Here is a 22,181-nt window from a genome sequence, read left to right on the forward strand (position 1 = left end):
TTTGAGATCCTTTGTGATTCCTGTTTCTTGACTACCCTGGTATCATATCATAGCATGTGCATTTCATATAGGTTTGTATACTCATACTTTTGTACTGGGCGTTCTTATCGCTCACGTCCTCGGTTTTGTTTATTCTTGGACACCCCATTCCCACGGGGCAGGCCTCAGGTTGGATGGCTCAGGAGGAGCAGGAGGAGGACGTTGAGTAGCTGGTTGGTTTAGTTTTCAGTGTTTTCCATTTGATTCGATATGGTTGTACTGGATATTTCATTTTGAGTTAGTCTAGACTTCGATTTCGATTGGGTTGTATAACTATTGTTGTTGGCCATATTTCCAGTAGCCCGAATTCCAAATTGGGTAATTAACGGAGTAATGGTGATTAAGAAGGTTTAAGGTGTAATTTTGGCTATGGTCATGATCGGACGGACCGAAGAGGGTTCGGAAGCACCGAAGAGTTCGGACGATCCGAAGTGTAGTTCGGTGAATCCGATCATAGGTGTCAAGTGTTGATCGACACGTCATTTTCCATGCATGTTCGGACGGTCCGAAATGTATGATCGGAGGATCCGATCATGAGCTGTCAAGAGCCAATGGACACGTAGCGTTCGGACGTTCCGAAGTGTTGTTCAGAGGATCCGAACATGGCCTATAAATAGTGCTCGGATTTCCTCATTTTGACTTGCCAATTTCTTGAGTTTTGCCTCATAGTTGAGAGGATTTGGAAGGTTTCTAGGGTTAGTTGTTGGTCGAGCGATAGCCAAGAGCTGCCAGGAGTAGTAGCGTAGCGGCGCCTGAGTTTCAAGGCAATCGACATCAAAGGGCTGTCGACGGACGAAGGTAAACCCTAAACCTTTGGTAGTACTAGGGAGTACTGGTTTTGCTAGTCGAGCATGGTAGTATTGATTGAGTATGCTTTTGATGCGTAGGCTTGTGCTAGACTTGATTAGCGGTGTTGCGTAAGGCTAGGCTTGCTGTGATAGAGGTACGAAAGTACTATCCGAGATATCCTGGTTGAGTATACATTCTTATATGTGTTGCATGAGTATTTGCTGCATTGTTATATGTCATATGATGCATGCTATTATGTCACGAGTTATGATGCATATTGCATATCATGTTGAGCCGTATCTCCTTTGAGATAGCCTTTACTGTTGAGCTGTATCTCTTTCGAGATAAGCTATATCTTGGGGCCGCTCAGCCCTGTCTTGTGGACGCATGGACACCGAGAGTACACAGTGGCCGACGGGTCGGGAGGGCTTCGGTGGTCCGGGACATTTTAGGTCCACGTCTGTCTTGTAGTGGATGCAGTGACCCAGAGGTTGGACCGCGCGGCACTATCCACTTGGCGCCTCTAGACTGAGCATTTTGAGATCCTTTGTGATTCCTGTTTCTTGACTACCCTGGTATCATATCATAGCATGTGCATTTCATATAGGTTTGTATACTCATACTTTTGTACTGGGCGTTCTTATCGCTCACGTCCTCGGTTTTGTTTATTCTTGGACACCCCATTCCCACGGGGCAGGCCTCAGGTTGGATGGCTCAGGAGGAGCAGGAGGAGGACGTTGAGTAGCTGGTTGGTTTAGTTTTCAGTGTTTTCCATTTGATTCGATATGGTTGTACTGGATATTTCATTTTGAGTTAGTCTAGACTTCGATTTCGATTGGGTTGTATAACTATTGTTGTTGGCCATATTTCCGCTGTTATCTCTGATTATAATTGATTAGGTTAATTGCATGCTTAGTTTTTGATTAGTAGGTGATTCTGGAACGGGTCACTACATTTACGTGTTCCGAGATTTGGGCACTAGCGGGGAGCTGCTGGTCTTGTAGCAGAGCTGTGCTCTAGTTGGGAGCTAGCGGCATCAGCGGGCTAGCGACGGACGAAGGTTTGGAATTTTATCAGTATTTATCTCAGGATTATCTAGTCAAGTCTGGTAGATAAGTTTAGTGATGGTTTTCACTTGATGAATAGGCTTGGATTAGACCTGTTGTCTGGTGGTTCCAGTGGATTAGGATTACTGTGATAGAGGTACGAAAGTACTATCCGAGATATCCTGGTTGAGTATACATTCTTATATGTGTTGCATGATTATGTGGTGCATTGATATATGTCATATGATGCATGCTATTATGTCACGGTTATTACTGCACGTTGCATTTCACGTTGAGCCGTATCTTCTTCGAGATAGCCTTTACTGTTGAGCTGTATCTCTTTCGAGATAAGCTATATCTTGGGGCCGCTCAGCCCTGTCTTGTGGACGCATGGACACCGAGAGTACACAGTGGCCGACGGGTCGGGAGGGCTTCGGTGGTCCGGGACATTTTAGGTCCACGTCTGTCTTGTAGTGGATGCAGTGACCCAGAGGTGTACCGCGCGGCACTATCCACTTGGCGCCTCTAGACTGAGCATTTTGAGATCCTTTGTGATTCCTGTTTCTTGACTACCCCGGTATCATGATCATAGCATGTGCATTTCATATAGGTCTGTATACTCATACTTTTGTACTGGGCGTTCTTATCGCTCACGTCCTCGGTTTTGTTTATTCTTGGACACCCCATTCCCTCGGGGCAGGCCTCAGGTTGGACAGCTCAGGAGGAGCAGGAGGAGGACGTTGAGTATCTGGTTGGTTTAGTTTAGCGGTATTGTTTTGATTCGATATGGTTGTATTGGATATTTTATTTTGAGTTATTCTAGACTTCGATTGGGTTGTATAATCGGTATTGTTGTTGACTTTTCCGCTGTTATCTCTGATTATTGTTAATTAGGTTGATTGCATGCTTAGTTCTTGATTAGTAGGTGATTCTGGAACGGGTCACTACATTTATGGTATCAGAGCATGCATACGATTTTGGGATATAGATTTCTGTTTTGGGATTTCCGTTGACCAATTTACTAAGTTTCCCTATTCTATGTTGTAGCAATGGCTGACCACTTTGGTGACGGGAGTAGTCAGGGGAGTGTAGGTCGATGGGGTGATCAGGACGATAGTAGGCGTCATCGTGACCGTGAACATCGTCATCGTCGGGATGGTCCTAGGCGTTTCGATATGCATCGTTTCATTCAGATGGGGCCTAAGCCTTTAGTTGGTGGAGAGACTCCCGATGATGCTGAGGATTGGTTAGAGCGCATGGAGAGTTGTTTCGTTTTGTTCATCCTCTAAGCTTGATTTCGAGGACGAAATCATTTTTAAGGGGGGGAGAATGTAGTAGCCCGAATGCCGAATTGGGTAATTAACGGATTAATGGTGATTAATCATGTTCGGACGGTCCGAAGTGTATGATCGGAGGCGTTCCAGAATCACCTACTAATCAAGAACTAAGCATGCAATCAACCTAATCAATAATCAGAGATAACAGCGGAAAAGTCAACAACAATACCGATTATACAACCCAATCGAAGTCTAGAATAACTCAAAATAAAATATCCAATACAACCATATCGAATCAAAACAATACCGATAAACTAAACCAACCAGCTACTCAACGTCCTCCTCCTGCTCCTCCTGAGCTGTCCAACCTGAGGCCTGCCCCGTGGGAAAGGGGTGTCCAAGAATAAACAAAACCGAGGACGTGAGCGATAAGAACGCCCAGTACAAAAGTATGAGTATACAGACCTATATGAAATGCACATGCTATGATCATGATACCGGGGTAGTCAAGAAACAGGAATCACAAAGGATCTCAAAATGCTCAGTCTAGAGGCGCCAAGTGGATAGTGCCGCGCGGTACACCTCTGGGTCACTGCATCCACTACAAGACAGACGTGGACCTAAAATGTCCCGGACCACCGAAGCCCTCCCGACCCGTCGGCCACTGTGTACTCTCGGTGTCCATGCGTCCACAAGACAGGGCTGAGCGGCCCCAAGATATAGCTTATCTCGAAAGAGATACAGCTCAACAGTAAAGGCTATCTCGAAGGAGATACGGCTCAACATGATATGCAATATGCATCATAACTCGTGACATAATAGCATGCATCATATGACATATAACAATGCAGCAAATACTCATGCAACACATATAAGAATGTATACTCAACCAGGATATCTCGGATAGTACTTTCGTACCTCTATCACAGTAATCCTAATCCACTGGAACCACCAGACAACAGGTCTAATCCAAGCCTATTCATCAAGTGAAAACCATCACTAAACTTATCTACCAGACTTGACTAGATAATCCTGAGATAAATACTGATAAAATTCCAAACCTTCGTCCGTCGCTAGCCCGCTGATGCCGCTAGCTCCCAACTAGAGCACAGCTCTGCTACAAGACCAGCAGCTCCCCGCTAGTGCCCAAATCTCGGAACAAGACTAGAACCTGTCAGAAACGACTGAAATGCTATGGAATTCTCTGAATTGGCGAGTCAAAATGAGGAAAATCCGACCACTATTTATAGGCCATGTTCGGATCCTCCGAACACCACTTCGGAACGTCCGAACGCTACGTGTCCATCGGCTCTTGACAGCTCATGATCGGATCCTCCGATCATACACTTCGGACCGTCCGAACTTGCACGTGTCCAGCTGCTCTTGACACCTCATGATCGGATCCACCGAACCCACTTCGGACCTTCCGAACTCCCACGTGTCGATCAACTCTTGACACCTAATGATCGGATCCACCGAACTCACTTCGGACCTTACGAACTCTTCGGTGCTTCCGAACCATCTTCGGTCCGTCCGATCATGACTCGGTCAAAATTACACCTTAAACCTTCTTAATCACCATTACTCCGTTAATTACCCAATTTGGAATTCGGGCTACTACATTCTCCCCCCCTTAAAAATGATTTCGTCCTCGAAATCAAGCTTAGAGGATGAACAAAACGAAACAACTCTCCATGCGCTCTAACCAATCCTCAGCATCATCGGGAGTCTCTCCACCAACTAAAGGCTTAGGCCCCATCTGAATGAAACGATGCATATCGAAACGCCTAGGACCATCCCGACGATGACGATGTTCACGGTCACGATGACGCCTACTATCGTCCTGATCACCCCATCGACCTACACTCCCCTGACTACTCCCGTCACCAAAGTGGTCAGCCATTGCTACAACATAGAATAGGGAAACTTAGTAAATTGGTCAACGGAAATCCCAAAACAGAAATCTATATCCCAAAATCGTACGCATGCTCTGATACCATAAATGTAGTGACCCGTTCCAGAATCACCTACTAATCAAGAACTAAGCATGCAATCAACCTAATCAATAATCAGAGATAACAGCGGAAAAGTCAACAACAATACCGATTATACAACCCAATCGAAGTCTAGAATAACTCAAAATAAAATATCCAATACAACCATATCGAATCAAAACAATACCGATAAACTAAACCAACCAGCTACTCAACGTCCTCCTCCTGCTCCTCCTGAGCTGTCCAAGCTAGTGCCCAAATCTCGGAACACGACTAGAACCTGTCAGAAACGACTGAAATGCTATGGAACTCTCTGAATTGGCGAGTCCAAATGAGGAAATCCGACCACTATTTATAGGCCATGTTCGGATCCTCCGAACAACACTTCGGAACGTCCGAACGCTACGTGTCCATTGGCTCTTGACAGCTCATGATCGGATCCTCCGATCATACATTTCGGACGTCTAGAATAACTCAAAATAAAATATCCAATACAACCATATCGAATCAAAACAATACCGATAAACTAAACCAACCAGATACTCAACGTCCTCCTCCTGCTCCTCCTGAGCTGTCCAACCTGAGGCCTGCCCCGAGGGAATGGGGTGTCCAAGAATAAACAAAACCGAGGACGTGAGCGATAAGAACGCCCAGTACAAAAGTATGAGTATACAGACCTATATGAAATGCACATGCTATGATCATGATACCGGGGTAGTCAAGAAACAGGAATCACAAAGGATCTCAAAATGCTCAGTCTAGAGGCGCCAAGTGGATAGTGCCGCGCGGTCCAACCTCTGGGTCACTGCATCCACTACAAGACAGACGTGGACCTAAAATGTCCCGGACCACCGAAGCCCTCCCGACCCGTCGGCCACTGTGTACTCTCGGTGTCCATGCGTCCACAAGACAGGGCTGAGCGGCCCCAAGATATAGCTTATCTCGAAAGAGATACAGCTCAACAGTAAAGGCTATCTCGAAGAAGAATACGGCTCAACATGAAATGCAACGTGCAGTAATAACCGTGACATAATAGCATGCATCATATGACATATATCAATGCACCACATAATCATGCAACACATATAAGAATGTATACTCAACCAGGATATCTCGGATAGTACTTTCGTACCTCTATCACAGTAATCCTAATCCACTAGAACCACCAGACAACAGGTCTAATCCAAGCCTTCGTCCGTCGCTAGCCCGCTGATGCCGCTAGCTCCCAACTAGAGCACAGCTCTGCTACAAGACCAGCAGCTCCCCGCTAGTGCCCAAATCTCGGAACAAGACTAGAACCTGTCAGAAACGACTGAAATGCTATGGAATTCTCTGAATTGGCGAGTCAAAATGAGGAAATCCGACCACTATTTATAGGCCATGTTCGGATCCTCCGAACACCACTTCGGAACGTCCGAACGCTACGTGTCCATTGGCTCTTGACAGCTCATGATCGGATCCTCCGATCATACACTTCGGACCGTCCGAACATGCACGTGTCCAGCTGCTCTTGACACCTAATGATCGGATCCACCGAACCCACTTCGGACCTTCCGAACTCCCACGTGTCGATCAACTCTTGACACCTAATGATCGGATCCACCGAACTCACTTCGGACCTTACGAACTCTTCGGTGCTTCCGAACCATCTTCGGTCCGTCCGATCATGACTCGGTCAAAATTACACATTAAACCTTCTTAATCACCATTACTCCGTTAATTACCCAATTTGGAATTCGGGCTACTACATTCTCCCCCCCTTAAAAACGATTTCGTCCTCGAAATCTAGGCAAGAGAATAAAACACCATTGTAATACACTGCAAATATTCTTCATTACAACTGTATAACAATTACATCCCAGGCTGATCCTGGTTCAGCGCAAAAACCTGACCTTGGGCACGAGGTCGAAGATTCGAACTACCCACTGCCTGACCCTGTCTCCTCTGCTGAACAGTCGTCTGGGATCCAGAACCAGATCCTGCTCCACCTCGCAGTTGAGGACAATTCTTCTTGATATGACCCATCTCTCCGCACTGAAAACAAGCTCCTGCGGCTACTCGGCATTGCTCCGATGGATGGTTCTTCCCACAATGCACACAAGCATCCTTCTTCTCACCAAAGCGAACATCACCGCTAGACCTTGATCCAGATCCAGAAGAAGAAGAACCAGATTTCTTGAAAGACTGAGGTCGAGGGCTCAAAGTATGCGAAGGTCTAGAAGAAAAAATAGCCCTACCACGCTGGAGACTGATCTCTGCTTGACGACACCGGTTCACCAACCCATCGTAAGAAGTAGGATTATCACAGACAGTGACTCGATCAAAGATCTCCTGGTTAAGGCCCTGAAGGAAATGATCGTACTTGGCTTCAGAACTGCCACTGATATGAGGCGCAAAGGGTAACAACTCGAAGAATTTCTGCTGATACTCATCAACAGACATACTACCCTGCTTCAGATTCAGGAGCTCAATCGTCTTGGCCTGGCGAAGGGCTGGAGGAAAGTACAGCTGCATGAACGCTGCACGGAAATCGACCCAAGTCGCTCTACCCTGCGACTGAACTATCGGCGCAGAAGTTGATCGCCACCACTTGCGAGCACGGCCCTCGAGGAGAAAACTAAGAGTCTCTATCTTCTGCTCCTCGGTGCACTGGAATGCACGGAAACAACTCTCCATGCGCTCTATCCAATCCTCAGCATCATCAGGAGTCTCTCCACCAACTAGAGGCTTAGGCCCCATCTGAATGAAACGATGCATATCAAAACGCCTAGGACCATCCCGACGATGACGATGTTCACGATGACGCCTACGATCGTCCTGGTCACCCCAACGACCTACACTTCCCTGACTACTCTCATCACCAAAGTGGTCAGCCATTGCTACAACATAGAATAGGGAAACTAGTAAATTGGTCAACGGAATTCCCAAAACAGAAATCTATATCCCAAAATCGTATGCATGCTCTGATACCATAAATGTAGTGACCCGTTCCAGAATCACCTACTAATCAAAAACTAAGCATGCAATTAACCTAATTAACAATAATCAGAGATAACAGCGGAAAAGTCAACAACAATACCGATTATACAACCCAATCTAAGTCTAGAATAACTCAAAATAAAATATCCAATACAACCATATCGAATCAAAACAATACCGATAAACTAAACCAACCAGATACTCAACGTCCTCCTCCTGCTCCTCCTGAGCTGTCCAACCTGAGGCCTGCCCCGAGGGAATGGGGTGTCCAAGAATAAACAAAACCGAGGACGTGAGCGATAAGAACGCCCAGTACAAAAGTATGAGTATACAGACCTATATGAAATGCACATGCTATGATCATGATACCGGGGTAGTCAAGAAACAGGAATCACAAAGGATCTCAAAATGCTCAGTCTAGAGGCGCCAAGTGGATAGTGCCGCGCGGTCCAACCTCTGGGTCACTGCATCCACTACAAGACAGACGTGGACCTAAAATGTCCCGGACCACCGAAGCCCTCCCGACCCGTCGGCCACTGTGTACTCTCGGTGTCCATGCGTCCACAAGACAGGGCTGAGCGGCCCCAAGATATAGCTTATCTCGAAAGAGATACAGCTCAACAGTAAAGGCTATCTCGAAGAAGAATACGGCTCAACATGAAATGCAACGTGCAGTAATAACCGTGACATAATAGCATGCATCATATGACATATATCAATGCACCACATAATCATGCAACACATATAAGAATGTATACTCAACCAGGATATCTCGGATAGTACTTTCGTACCTCTATCACAGTAATCCTAATCCACTGGAACCACCAGACAACAGGTCTAATCCAAGCCTTCGTCCGTCGCTAGCCCGCTGATGCCGCTAGCTCCCAACTAGAGCACAGCTCTGCTACAAGACCAGCAGCTCCCCGCTAGTGCCCAAATCTCGGAACAAGACTAGAACCTGTCAGAAACGACTGAAATGCTATGGAATTCTCTGAATTGGCGAGTCAAAATGAGGAAATCCGACCACTATTTATAGGCCATGTTCGGATCCTCCGAACACCACTTCGGACCTTACGAACTCTTCGGTGCTTCCGAACCATCTTCGGTCCGTCCGATCATGACTCGGTCAAAATTACACATTAAACCTTCTTAATCACCATTACTCCGTTAATTACCCAATTTGGAATTCGGGCTACTACATTCAAGCCCTCCCGACCCGTCGGCCACTGTGTACTCTCGGTGTCCATGCGTCCACAAGACAGGGCTGAGCGGCCCCAAGATATAGTTTATCTCGAAAGAGATACAGCTCAACAGTAAAGGCTATCTCGAAGAAGAATACGGCTCAACATGAAATGCAACGTGCAGTAATAACCGTGACATAATAGCATGCATCATATGACATATATCAATGCACCACATAATCATGCAACACATATAAGAATGTATACTCAACCAGGATATCTCGGATAGTACTTTCGTACCTCTATCACAGTAATCCTAATCCACTGGAACCACCAGACAACAGGTCTAATCCAAGCCTTCGTCCGTCGCTAGCCCGCTGATGCCGCTAGCTCCCAACTAGAGCACAGCTCTGCTACAAGACCAGCAGCTCCCCGCTAGTGCCCAAATCTCGGAACAAGACTAGAACCTGTCAGAAACGACTGAAATGCTATGGAATTCTCTGAATTGGCGAGTCAAAATGAGGAAATCCGACCACTATTTATAGGCCATGTTCGGATCCTCCGAACACCACTTCGGAACGTCCGAACGCTACGTGTCCATTGGCTCTTGACAGCTCATGATCGGATCCTCCGATCATACACTTCGGACCGTCCGAACATGCACGTGTCCAGCTGCTCTTGACACCTAATGATCGGATCCACCGAACCCACTTCGGACCTTCCGAACTCCCACGTGTCGATCAACTCTTGACACCTAATGATCGGATCCACCGAACTCACTTCGGACCTTACGAACTCTTCGGTGCTTCCGAACCATCTTCGGTCCGTCCGATCATGACTCGGTCAAAATTACACATTAAACCTTCTTAATCACCATTACTCCGTTAATTACCCAATTTGGAATTCGGGCTACTACATTCTCCCCCCCTTAAAAACGATTTCGTCCTCGAAATCTAGGCAAGAGAATAAAACACCATTGTAATACACTGCAAATATTCTTCATTACAACTGTATAACAATTACATCCCAGGCTGATCCTGGTTCAGCGCAAAAACCTGACCTTGGGCACGAGGTCGAAGATTCGAACTACCCACTGCCTGACCCTGTCTCCTCTGCTGAACAGTCGTCTGGGATCCAGAACCAGATCCTGCTCCACCTCGCAGTTGAGGACAATTCTTCTTGATATGACCCATCTCTCCGCACTGAAAACAAGCTCCTGCGGCTACTCGGCATTGCTCCGATGGATGGTTCTTCCCACAATGCACACAAGCATCCTTCTTCTCACCAAAGCGAACATCACCGCTAGACCTTGATCCAGATCCAGAAGAAGAAGAACCAGATTTCTTGAAAGACTGAGGTCGAGGGCTCAAAGTATGCGAAGGTCTAGAAGAAAAAATAGCCCTACCACGCTGGAGACTGATCTCTGCTTGACGACACCGGTTCACCAACCCATCGTAAGAAGTAGGATTATCACAGACAGTGACTCGATCAAAGATCTCCTGGTTAAGGCCCTGAAGGAAATGATCGTACTTGGCTTCAGAACTGCCACTGATATGAGGCGCAAAGGGTAACAACTCGAAGAATTTCTGCTCTGATACCATAAATGTAGTGACCCGTTCCAGAATCACCTACTAATCAAAAACTAAGCATGCAATTAACCTAATCAATTATAATCAGAGATAACAGCGGAAATATGGCCAACAACAATAGTTATACAACCCAATCGAAATCGAAGTCTAGACTAACTCAAAATGAAATATCCAGTACAACCATATCGAATCAAATGGAAAACACTGAAAACTAAACCAACCAGCTACTCAACGTCCTCCTCCTGCTCCTCCTGAGCCATCCAACCTGAGGCCTGCCCCGTGGGAATGGGGTGTCCAAGAATAAACAAAACCGAGGACGTGAGCGATAAGAACGCCCAGAACAAAAGTATGAGTATACAAACCTATATGAAATGCACATGCTATGATATGATACCAGGGTAGTCAAGAAACAGGAATCACAAAGGATCTCAAAATGCTCAGTCTAGAGGCGCCAAGTGGATAGTGCCGCGCGGTCCAACCTCTGGGTCACTGCATCCACTACAAGACAGACGTGGACCTAAAATGTCCCGGACCACCGAAGCAAGTTAAGTGTTCATCCAGGAAGCAACAAGATGTATAGAGACTTGAGGATGCGGTTTTGGTGGAAAGGGATGAAGCGCAGCGTGTATCAGTTTGTCTCCAAGTGTCTAGTTTGCCAACAGGTTAAGACAGAGCACCGTCGACCGGGAGGATTGTTGTTGAACTTACCTATTCCAGAATGGAAGTGGGAGCATATTACGATGGATTTCATTACTCACTTGCCATTATCTTCGAGGAACAGCGATGCTATCTGGGTAGTGGTGGATCGACTCACCAAGTCTGCTCATTTTCTGCCGTATAATCGTGATTTCACTTTCGATCGTATGGCTCGATTGTACATTCAGGAGATTGTACGTTTGCATGGAGTGCCTGTCAGTATTGTTAGTGACAGAGATCCTCGTTTTACCTCACGGTTTTGGGGTAGTTTCCAGTCAGCGTTGGGTACTACACTGAGTCTGAGTACTGCTTATCATCCGGAGACTGACGGTCAATCAGAGAGGACTATCCGTACGCTTGAGGATATGTTGCGAGCCTGTGTTATGGATTTCGGACCCGCTTGGCAGGATCATTTGCCTTTGATTGAGTTCGCGTACAACAACAGCTATCATCGTAGTATTGGTATGGCACCATTTGAGGCGTTGTACGGGCGACGTTGTCGTACTCCATTATTCTGGGATGAAGTCGGGGAACGACAGGTAGAGGGACCGGAGTTAGTCCAGCAGGCTATAGATAAGGTTGCAGTAATCAAGAAGCGGATTAAGACTGCTCAGGATCGACAGGCTAGTTATGCGAACACAAAACGTCGACCTCTTCATTTTCAGCCAGTGAGAAGGTGTTTCTCCGAGTTTCGCCTTTTCGCAGGATTTTGAGATTTGGTCTCAAGGGTAAGCTGTCTCCGAGATTTATTGGTCCATTCGAGATATTGGAATGTGTGGGAGATTTAGCTTACAGACTTGCGTTGCCGCCGTACCTATCAAGTATTCATGATGTGTTCCACGTATCCTTGTTAAGACGTTATGTAGCAGATGAGTCGCACATCTTACATCCATCTGAAGTTCAACTTGATACGGATTTGTCTTACGTGGAGCGACCAGTTCAGATTCTAGATCGCAAAGATAAGGTGTTGCGGAATAAGATCATTCCTCTTGTCTTAGTGCAGTGGCAGCGTCGAGGCACTGAAGAAGCCACTTGGGAGTTAGAGAGTCGTATGCGTTCGGAGCATCCAGAGCTCTTTTGAGTTGTGCTTTGTATAAGTTTGTGTTTTCAGTTGTAATCATAGTATCAGTTGTATTCAACAACAATTGAGATGTATTAATGATGTTGTTATTTCATTTTGTTCATTCTCTAAGCCTGATTTCGAGGACGAAATCTTTTGAGGGGGGGAGAATGTAGTAGCCCGAATTCCAAATTGGGTAATTAACGGAAGTAATGGTGATTAAGAAGGTTTAAGGTGTAATTTTGGCTATGGTCATGATCGGACGGACCGAAGAGGGTTCGGAAGCACCGAAGAGTTCGGACGATCCGAAGTGTAGTTCGGTGAATCCGATCATAGGTGTCAAGTGTTGATCGACACGTCATTTTCCATGCATGTTCGGACGGTCCGAAATGTATGATCGGAGGATCCGATCATGAGCTGTCAAGAGCCAATGGACACGTAGCGTTCGGACGTTCCGAAGTGTTGTTCGGAGGATCCGAACATGGCCTATAAATAGTAATGCACATGCTATGATATGATACCAGGGTAGTCAAGAAACAGGAATCACAAAGGATCTCAAAATGCTCAGTCTAGAGGCGCCAAGTGGATAGTGCCGCGCGGTCCAACCTCTGGGTCACTGCATCCACTACAAGACAGACGTGGACCTAAAATGTCCCGGACCACCGAAGCCCTCCCGACCCGTCGGCCACTGTGTACTCTCGGTGTCCATGCGTCCACAAGACAGGGCTGAGCGGCCCCAAGATATAGCTTATCTCGAAAGAGATACAGCTCAACAGTAAAGGCTATCTCGAAGGAGATACGGCTCAACATGATATGCAATATGCATCATAACTCGTGACATAATAGCATGCATCATATGACATATAACAATGCAGCAAATACTCATGCAACACATATAAGAATGTATACTCAACCAGGATATCTCGGATAGTACTTTCGTACCTCTATCACAGCAAGCCTAGCCTTACGCAACACCGCTAATCAAGTCTAGCACAAGCCTACGCATCAAAAGCATACTCAATCAATACTACCATGCTCGACTAGCAAAACCAGTACTCCCTAGTACTACCAAAGGTTTAGGGTTTACCTTCGTCCGTCGACAGCCCTTTGATGTCGATTGCCTTGAAACTCAGGCGCCGCTACGCTACTACTCCTGGCAGCTCTTGGCTATCGCTCGACCAACAACTAACCCTAGAAACCTTCCAAATCCTCTCAACTATGAGGCAAAACTCAAGAAATTGGCAAGTCAAAATGAGGAAATCCGAGCACTATTTATAGGCCATGTTCGGATCCTCCGAACAACACTTCGGAACGTCCGAACGCTACGTGTCCATTGGCTCTTGACAGCTCATGATCGGATCCTCCGATCATACATTTCGGACCGTCCGAACATGCATGGAAAATGACGTGTCGATCAACACTTGACACCTATGATCGGATTCACCGAACTACACTTCGGATCGTCCGAACTCTTCGGTGCTTCCGAACCCTCTTCGGTCCGTCCGATCATGACCATAGCCAAAATTACACCTTAAACCTTCTTAATCACCATTACTCCGTTAATTACCCAATTTGGAATTCGGGCTACTACATTCTCCCCCCCTCAAAAGATTTCGTCCTCGAAATCAGGCTTAGAGAATGAACAAAATGAAATAACAACATCATTAATACATCTCAATTGTTGTTGAATACAACTGATACTATGATTACAACTGAAAACACAAACTTATACAAAGCACAACTCAAAAGAGCTCTGGATGCTATCTGGGTAGTGGTGGATCGACTCACCAAGTCTGCTCATTTTCTGCCGTATAATCGTGATTTCACTTTCGATCGTATGGCTCGATTGTACATTCAGGAGATTGTACGTTTGCATGGAGTGCCTGTCAGTATTGTTAGTGACAGAGATCCTCGTTTTACCTCACGGTTTTGGGGTAGTTTCCAGTCAGCGTTGGGTACTACACTGAGTCTGAGTACTGCTTATCATCCGGAGACTGACGGTCAATCAGAGAGGACTATCCGTACGCTTGAGGATATGTTGCGAGCCTGTGTTATGGATTTCGGACCCGCTTGGCAGGATCATTTGCCTTTGATTGAGTTCGCGTACAACAACAGCTATCATCGTAGTATTGGTATGGCACCATTTGAGGCGTTGTACGGGCGACGTTGTCGTACTCCATTATTCTGGGATGAAGTCGGGGAACGACAGGTAGAGGGACCGGAGTTAGTCCAGCAGGCTATAGATAAGGTTGCAGTAATCAAGAAGCGGATTAAGACTGCTCAGGATCGACAGGCTAGTTATGCGAACACAAAACGTCGACCTCTTCATTTTCAGCCAGGTGAGAAGGTGTTTCTCCGAGTTTCGCCTTTTCGCAGGATTTTGAGATTTGGTCTCAAGGGTAAGCTGTCTCCGAGATTTATTGGTCCATTCGAGATATTGGAATGTGTGGGAGATTTAGCTTACAGACTTGCGTTGCCGCCGTACCTATCAAGTATTCATGATGTGTTCCACGTATGCACTGGAATGCACGGAAACAACTCTCCATGCGCTCTATCCAATCCTCAGCATCATCAGGAGTCTCTCCACCAACTAGAGGCTTAGGCCCCATCTGAATGAAACGATGCATATCAAAACGCCTAGGACCATCCCGACGATGACGATGTTCACGATGACGCCTACGATCGTCCTGGTCACCCCAACGACCTACACTTCCCTGACTACTCTCATCACCAAAGTGGTCAGCCATTGCTACAACATAGAATAGGGAAACTAGTAAATTGGTGATTAATCATGATCGGAAGGTCCGAAGATGGTTCGGAAGCACCGAAGAGTTCGGAAGGTCCGAAGTGAGTTCGGTGGATCCGATCATTAGGTGTCAAGAGTTGATCGACACGTGGGAGTTCGGACGTTCCGAAGTGTAGGTTCGGTGGATCCGATCATGAGGTGTCAAGAGCAGCTGGACACGTGCATGTTCGGACGGTCCGAAGTGTATGATCGGAGGATCCGATCATGAGCTGTCAAGAGCCAATGGACACGTAGCGTTCGGACGTTCCGAAGTGGTGTTCGGAGGATCCGAACATGGCCTATAAATAGTGGTCGGATTTCCTCATTTTGACTCGCCAATTCAGAGAATTCCATAGCATTTCAGTCGTTTCTGACAGGTTCTAGTCGTGTTCCGAGATTTGGGCACTAGCGGGGAGCTGCTGGTCTTGTAGCAGAGCTGTGCTCTAGTTGGGAGCTAGCGGCATCAGCGGGCTAGCGACGGACGAAGGTTTGGAATTTTATCAGTATTTATCTCAGGATTATCTAGTTAAGTCTGGTAGATAAGTTTAGTGATGGTTTTCACTTGATGAATAGGCTTGGATTAGACCTGTTGTCTGGTGGTTCCAGTGGATTAGGATTACTGTGATAGAGGTACGAAAGTACTATCCGAGATATCCTGGTTGAGTATACATTCATATATGTGTTGCATGATTATGTGGTGCATTGATATATGTCATATGATGCATGCTATTATGTCACGTTTATTACTGCACGTTGCATTTCATGTTGAGCCGTATTCTTCTTCGAGATAGCCTTTACTGTTGAGCTGTATCTCTTTCGAGATAAGCTATATCTTGGGGCCGCTCAGCCCTGTCTTGTGGACGCATGGACACCGAGAGTACACAGTGGCCGACGGGTCGGGAGGGCTTCGGTGGTCCGGGACATTTTAGGTCCACGTCTGTCTTGTAGTGGATGCAGTGACCCAGAGGTTGGACCGCGCGGCACTATCCACTTGGCGCCTCTAGACTGAGCATTGTTGAGATCCTTTTGTGATTCCTGTTTCTTGACTACCCCGGTATCATGATCATAGCATGTGCATTTCATATAGGTCTGTATACTCATACTTTTGTACTGGGCGTTCTTATCGCTCACGTCCTCGGTTTTGTTTATTCTTGGACACCCCATTCCCTCGGGGCAGGCCTCAGGTTGGACAGCTCAGGAGGAGCAGGAGGAGGACGTTGAGTATCTGGTTGGTTTAGTTTAGCGGTATTGTTTTGATTCGATATGGTTGTACCGAATATTTTTATTTTGAGTTATTCTAGACTTCGATTGGGTAGTATGCTTTTGATGCGTAGGCTTGTGCTAGACTTGATTAGCGGTGTTGCGTAAGGCTAGGCTTGCTGTGATAGAGGTACGAAAGTACTATCCGAGATATCCTGGTTGAGTATACATTCTTATATGTGTTGCATGAGTATTTGCTGCATTGTTATATGTCATATGATGCATGCTATTATGTCACGAGTTATGATGCATATTGCATATCATGTTGAGCCGTATCTCCTTCGAGATAGCCTTTACTGTTGAGCTGTATCTCTTTCGAGATAAGCTATATCTTGGGGCCGCTCAGCCCTGTCTTGTGGACGCATGGACACCGAGAGTACACAGTGGCCGACGGGTCGGGAGGGCTTCGGTGGTCCGGGACATTTTAGGTCCACGTCTGTCTTGTAGTGGATGCAGTGACCCAGAGGTTGGACCGCGCGGCACTATCCACTTGGCGCCTCTAGACTGAGCATTTTGAGATCCTTTGTGATTCCTGTTTCTTGACTACCCTGGTATCATATCATAGCATGTGCATTTCATATAGGTTTGTATACTCATACTTTTGTACTGGGCGTTCTTATCGCTCACGTCCTCGGTTTTGTTTATTCTTGGACACCCCATTCCCACGGGGCAGGCCTCAGGTTGGACAGCTCAGGAGGAGCAGGAGGAGGACGTTGAGTATCTGGTTGGTTTAGTTTATCGGTATTGTTTTGATTCGATATGGTTGTATTGGATATTTTATTTTGAGTTATTCTAGACTTAGATTGGGTTGTATAATCGGTATTGTTGTTGACTTTTCCGCTGTTATCTCTGATTATTGTTAATTAGGTTAATTGCATGCTTAGTTTTTGATTAGTAGGTGATTCTGGAACGGGTCACTAGGTGTCAAGAGTTGATCGACACGTGGGAGTTCGGACGTTCCGAAGTGTAGGTTCGGTGGATCCGATCATGAGGTGTCAAGAGCAGCTGGACACGTGCATGTTCGGACGGTCCGAAGTGTATGATCGGAGGATCCGATCATGAGCTGTCAAGAGCCAATGGACACGTAGCGTTCGGACGTTCCGAAGTGGTGTTCGGAGGATCCGAACATGGCCTATAAATAGTGGTCGGATTTCCTCATTTTGACTCGCCAATTCAGAGAATTCCATAGCATTTCAGTCGTTTCTGACAGGTTCTAGTCGTGTTCCGAGATTTGGGCACTAGCGGGGAGCTGCTGGTCTTGTAGCAGAGCTGTGCTCTAGTTGGGAGCTAGCGGCATCAGCGGGCTAGCGACGGACGAATGTTTGGAATTTTATCAGTATTTATCTCAGGATTATCTAGTTAAGTCTGGTAGATAAGTTTAGTGATGGTTTTCACTTGTTGAATAGGCTTGGATTAGACCTGTTGTCTGGTGGTTCCAGTGGATTAGGATTACTGTGATAGAGGTACGAAAGTACTATCCGAGATATCCTGGTTGAGTATACATTCATATATGTGTTGCATGATTATGTGGTGCATTGATATATGTCATATGATGCATGCTATTATGTCACGTTTATTACTGCACGTTGCATTTCATGTTGAGCCGTATTCTTCTTCGAGATAGCCTTTACTGTTGAGCTGTATCTCTTTCGAGATAAGCTATATCTTGGGGCCGCTCAGCCCTGTCTTGTGGACGCATGGACACCGAGAGTACACAGTGGCCGACGGGTCGGGAGGGCTTCGGTGGTCCGGGACATTTTAGGTCCACGTCTGTCTTGTAGTGGATGCAGTGACCCAGAGGTTGGACCGCGCGGCACTATCCACTTGGCGCCTCTAGACTGAGCATTGTTGAGATCCTTTTGTGATTCCTGTTTCTTGACTACCCCGGTATCATGATCATAGCATGTGCATTTCATATAGGTCTGTATACTCATACTTTTGTACTGGGCGTTCTTATCGCTCACGTCCTCGGTTTTGTTTATTCTTGGACACCCCATTCCCTCGGGGCAGGCCTCAGGTTGGACAGCTCAGGAGGAGCAGGAGGAGGACGTTGAGTATCTGGTTGGTTTAGTTTAGCGGTATTGTTTTGATTCGATATGGTTGTATTGGATATTTTATTTTGAGTTATTCTAGACTTAGATTGGGTTGTATAATCGGTATAGTTGTTGACTTTTCCGCTGTTATCTCTGATTATTGTTAATTAGGTTAATTGCATACTTTGAGCCCTCGACCTCAGTCTTTCAAGAAATCTGGTTCTTCTTCTTCTGGATCTGGATCAAGGTTTAGCGGTGTTGCGTAAGGCTAGGCTTGCTGTGATAGAGGTACGAAAGTACTATCCGAGATATCCTGGTTGAGTATACATTCTTATATGTGTTGCATGAGTATTTGCTGCATTGTTATATGTCATATGATGCATGCTATTATGTCACGAGTTATGATGCATATTGCATATCATGTTGAGCCGTATCTCCTTCGAGATAGCCTTTACTGTTGAGCTGTATCTCTTTCGAGATAAGCTATATCTTGGGGCCGCTCAGCCCTGTCTTGTGGACGCATGGACACCGAGAGTACACAGTGGCCGACGGGTCGGGAGGGCTTCGGTGGTCCGGGACATTTTAGGTCCACGTCTGTCTTGTAGTGGATGCAGTGACCCAGAGGTTGGACCGCGCGGCACTATCCACTTGGTGCCTCTAGACTGAGCATTTTGAGATCCTTTGTGATTCTGTTTCTTGACTACCCTGGTATCATATCATAGCATGTGCATTTCATATAGGTTTGTATACTCATACTTTTGTACTGGGCGTTCCTTTACTGTTGAGCTGTATCTCTTTCGAGATAAGCTATATCTTGGGGCCGCTCAGCCCTGTCTTGTGGACGCATGGACACCGAGAGTACACAGTGGCCGACGGGTCGGGAGGGCTTCGGTGGTCCGGGACATTTTAGGTCCACGTCTGTCTTGTAGTGGATGCAGTGACCCAGAGGTTGGACCGCGCGGCACTATCCACTTGGCGCCTCTAGACTGAGCATTGTTGAGATCCTTTTGTGATTCCTGTTTCTTGACTACCCCGGTATCATGATCATAGCATGTGCATTTCATATAGGTCTGTATACTCATACTTTTGTACTGGGCGTTCTTATCGCTCACGTCCTCGGTTTTGTTTATTCTTGGACACCCCATTCCCTCGGGCAGGGCCTCAGGTTGGACAGCTCAGGAGGAGCAGGAGGAGGACGTTGAGTATCTGGTTGGTTTAGTTTAGCGGTATTGTTTTGATTCGATATGGTTGTACCGAATATTTTTATTTTGAGTTATTCTAGACTTCGGACGATCCGAAGTGTAGTTCGGTGAATCCGATCATAGGTGTCAAGTGTTGATCGACACGTCATTTTCCGTGCATGTTCGGACGGTCCGAAGTGTATGATCGGAGGATCCGATCATGAGCTGTCAAGAGCCAATGGACACGTAGCGTTCGGACGTTCCGAAGTGTTGTTCGGAGGATCCGAACATGGCCTATAAATAGTGGTCGGATTTCCTCATTTGGACTCGCCAATTCAGAGAGTTCCATAGCATTTCAGTCGTTTCTGACAGGTTCTAGTCGTGTTCCGAGATTTGGGCACTAGCGGGAGCTGCTGGTCTTGTAGCAGAGCTGTACTCTAGTTGGGAGCTAGCGGCATCAGCGGGCTAGCGACGGACGAAGGTAAACCCTAAACCTTGGTAGTACTAGGGAGTGCTAGTTTTGCTAGTCTAGCATGGTAGTATTGATTGAGTATGCTTTTGATGCGTAGGCTTGTTCTAGACCTGATTAGCGGTGTTGCGTAAGGCTAGGCTTGATGTGATAGAGGTACGAAAGTACTATCCGAGATATCCTGGTTGAGTATAACATTCATATATGTGTTGCATGATTATGTGGTGCATTGATATATGTCATATGATGCATGCTATTATGTCACGTTTATTACTGCACGTTGCATTTCATGTTGAGCCGTATCTTCTTCGAGATAGCCTTTACTGTTGAGCTGTATCTCTTTCGAGATAAGCTATATCTTGGGGCCGCTCAGCCCTGTCTTGTGGACGCATGGGACACCGAGAGTACACAGTGCCGACGGGTCGGGAGGGCTTCGGTGGTCCGGGACATTTTAGGTCCACGTCTGTCTTGTAGTGGATGCAGTGACCCAGAGGTTGGACCGCGCGGCTCCAGAATCACCTACTAATCAAAAACTAAGCATGCAATTAACCTAATCAATTATAATCAGAGATAACAGCGGAAATATGGCCAACAACAATAGTTATACAACCCAATCGAAATCGAAGTCTAGACTAACTCAAAATGAAATATCCAGTACAACCATATCGAATCAAATGGAAAACACTGAAAACTAAACCAACCAGCTACTCAACGTCCTCCTCCTGCTCCTCCTGAGCCATCCAACCTGAGGCCTGCCCCGTGGGAATGGGGTGTCCAAGAATAAACAAAACCGAGGACATGAGCGATAAGAACGCCCAGTACAAAAGTATGAGTATACAAACCTATATGAAATGCACATGCTATGATATGATACCAGGGTAGTCAAGAAACAGGAATCACAAAGGATCTCAAAATGCTCAGTCTAGAGGCGCCAAGTGGATAGTGCCGCGCGGTCCAACCTCTGGGTCACTGCATCCACTACAAGACAGACGTGGACCTAAAATGTCCCGGACCACCGAAGCCCTCCCGACCCGTCGGCCACTGTGTACTCTCGGTGTCCATGCGTCCACAAGACAGGGCTGAGCGGCCCCAAGATATAGCTTATCTCGAAAGAGATACAGCTCAACAGTAAAGGCTATCTCGAAGAAGAATACGGCTCAACATGAAATGCAACGTGCAGTAATAACCGTGACATAATAGCATGCATCATATGACATATATCAATGCACCACATAATCATGCAACACATATAAGAATGTATACTCAACCAGGATATCTCGGATAGTACTTTCGTACCTCTATCACAGTAATCCTAATCCACTGGAACCACCAGACAACAGGTCTAATCCAAGCCTTCGTCCGTCGCTAGCCCGCTGATGCCGCTAGCTCCCAACTAGAGCACAGCTCTGCTACAAGACCAGCAGCTCCCCGCTAGTGCCCAAATCTCGGAACAAGACTAGAACCTGTCAGAAACGACTGAAATGCTATGGAATTCTCTGATTGGCGAGTCAAAATGAGGAAATCCGACCACTATTTATAGGCCATGTTCGGATCCTCCGAACACCACTTCGGAACGTCCGAACGCTACGTGTCCATTGGCTCTTGACAGCTCATGATCGGATCCTCCGATCATACACTTCGGACCGTCCGAACATGCACGTGTCCAGCTGCTCTTGACACCTAATGATCGGATCCACCGAACCCACTTCGGACCTTCCGAACTCCCACGTGTCGATCAACTCTTGACACCTAATGATCGGATCCACCGAACTCACTTCGGACCTTACGAACTCTTCGGTGCTT

This window comes from Primulina eburnea, unplaced genomic scaffold, assembly GCF_022965805.1.
Source record: "Primulina eburnea isolate SZY01 unplaced genomic scaffold, ASM2296580v1 ctg202, whole genome shotgun sequence".
NCBI lineage: Eukaryota > Viridiplantae > Streptophyta > Magnoliopsida > Lamiales > Gesneriaceae > Primulina > Primulina eburnea.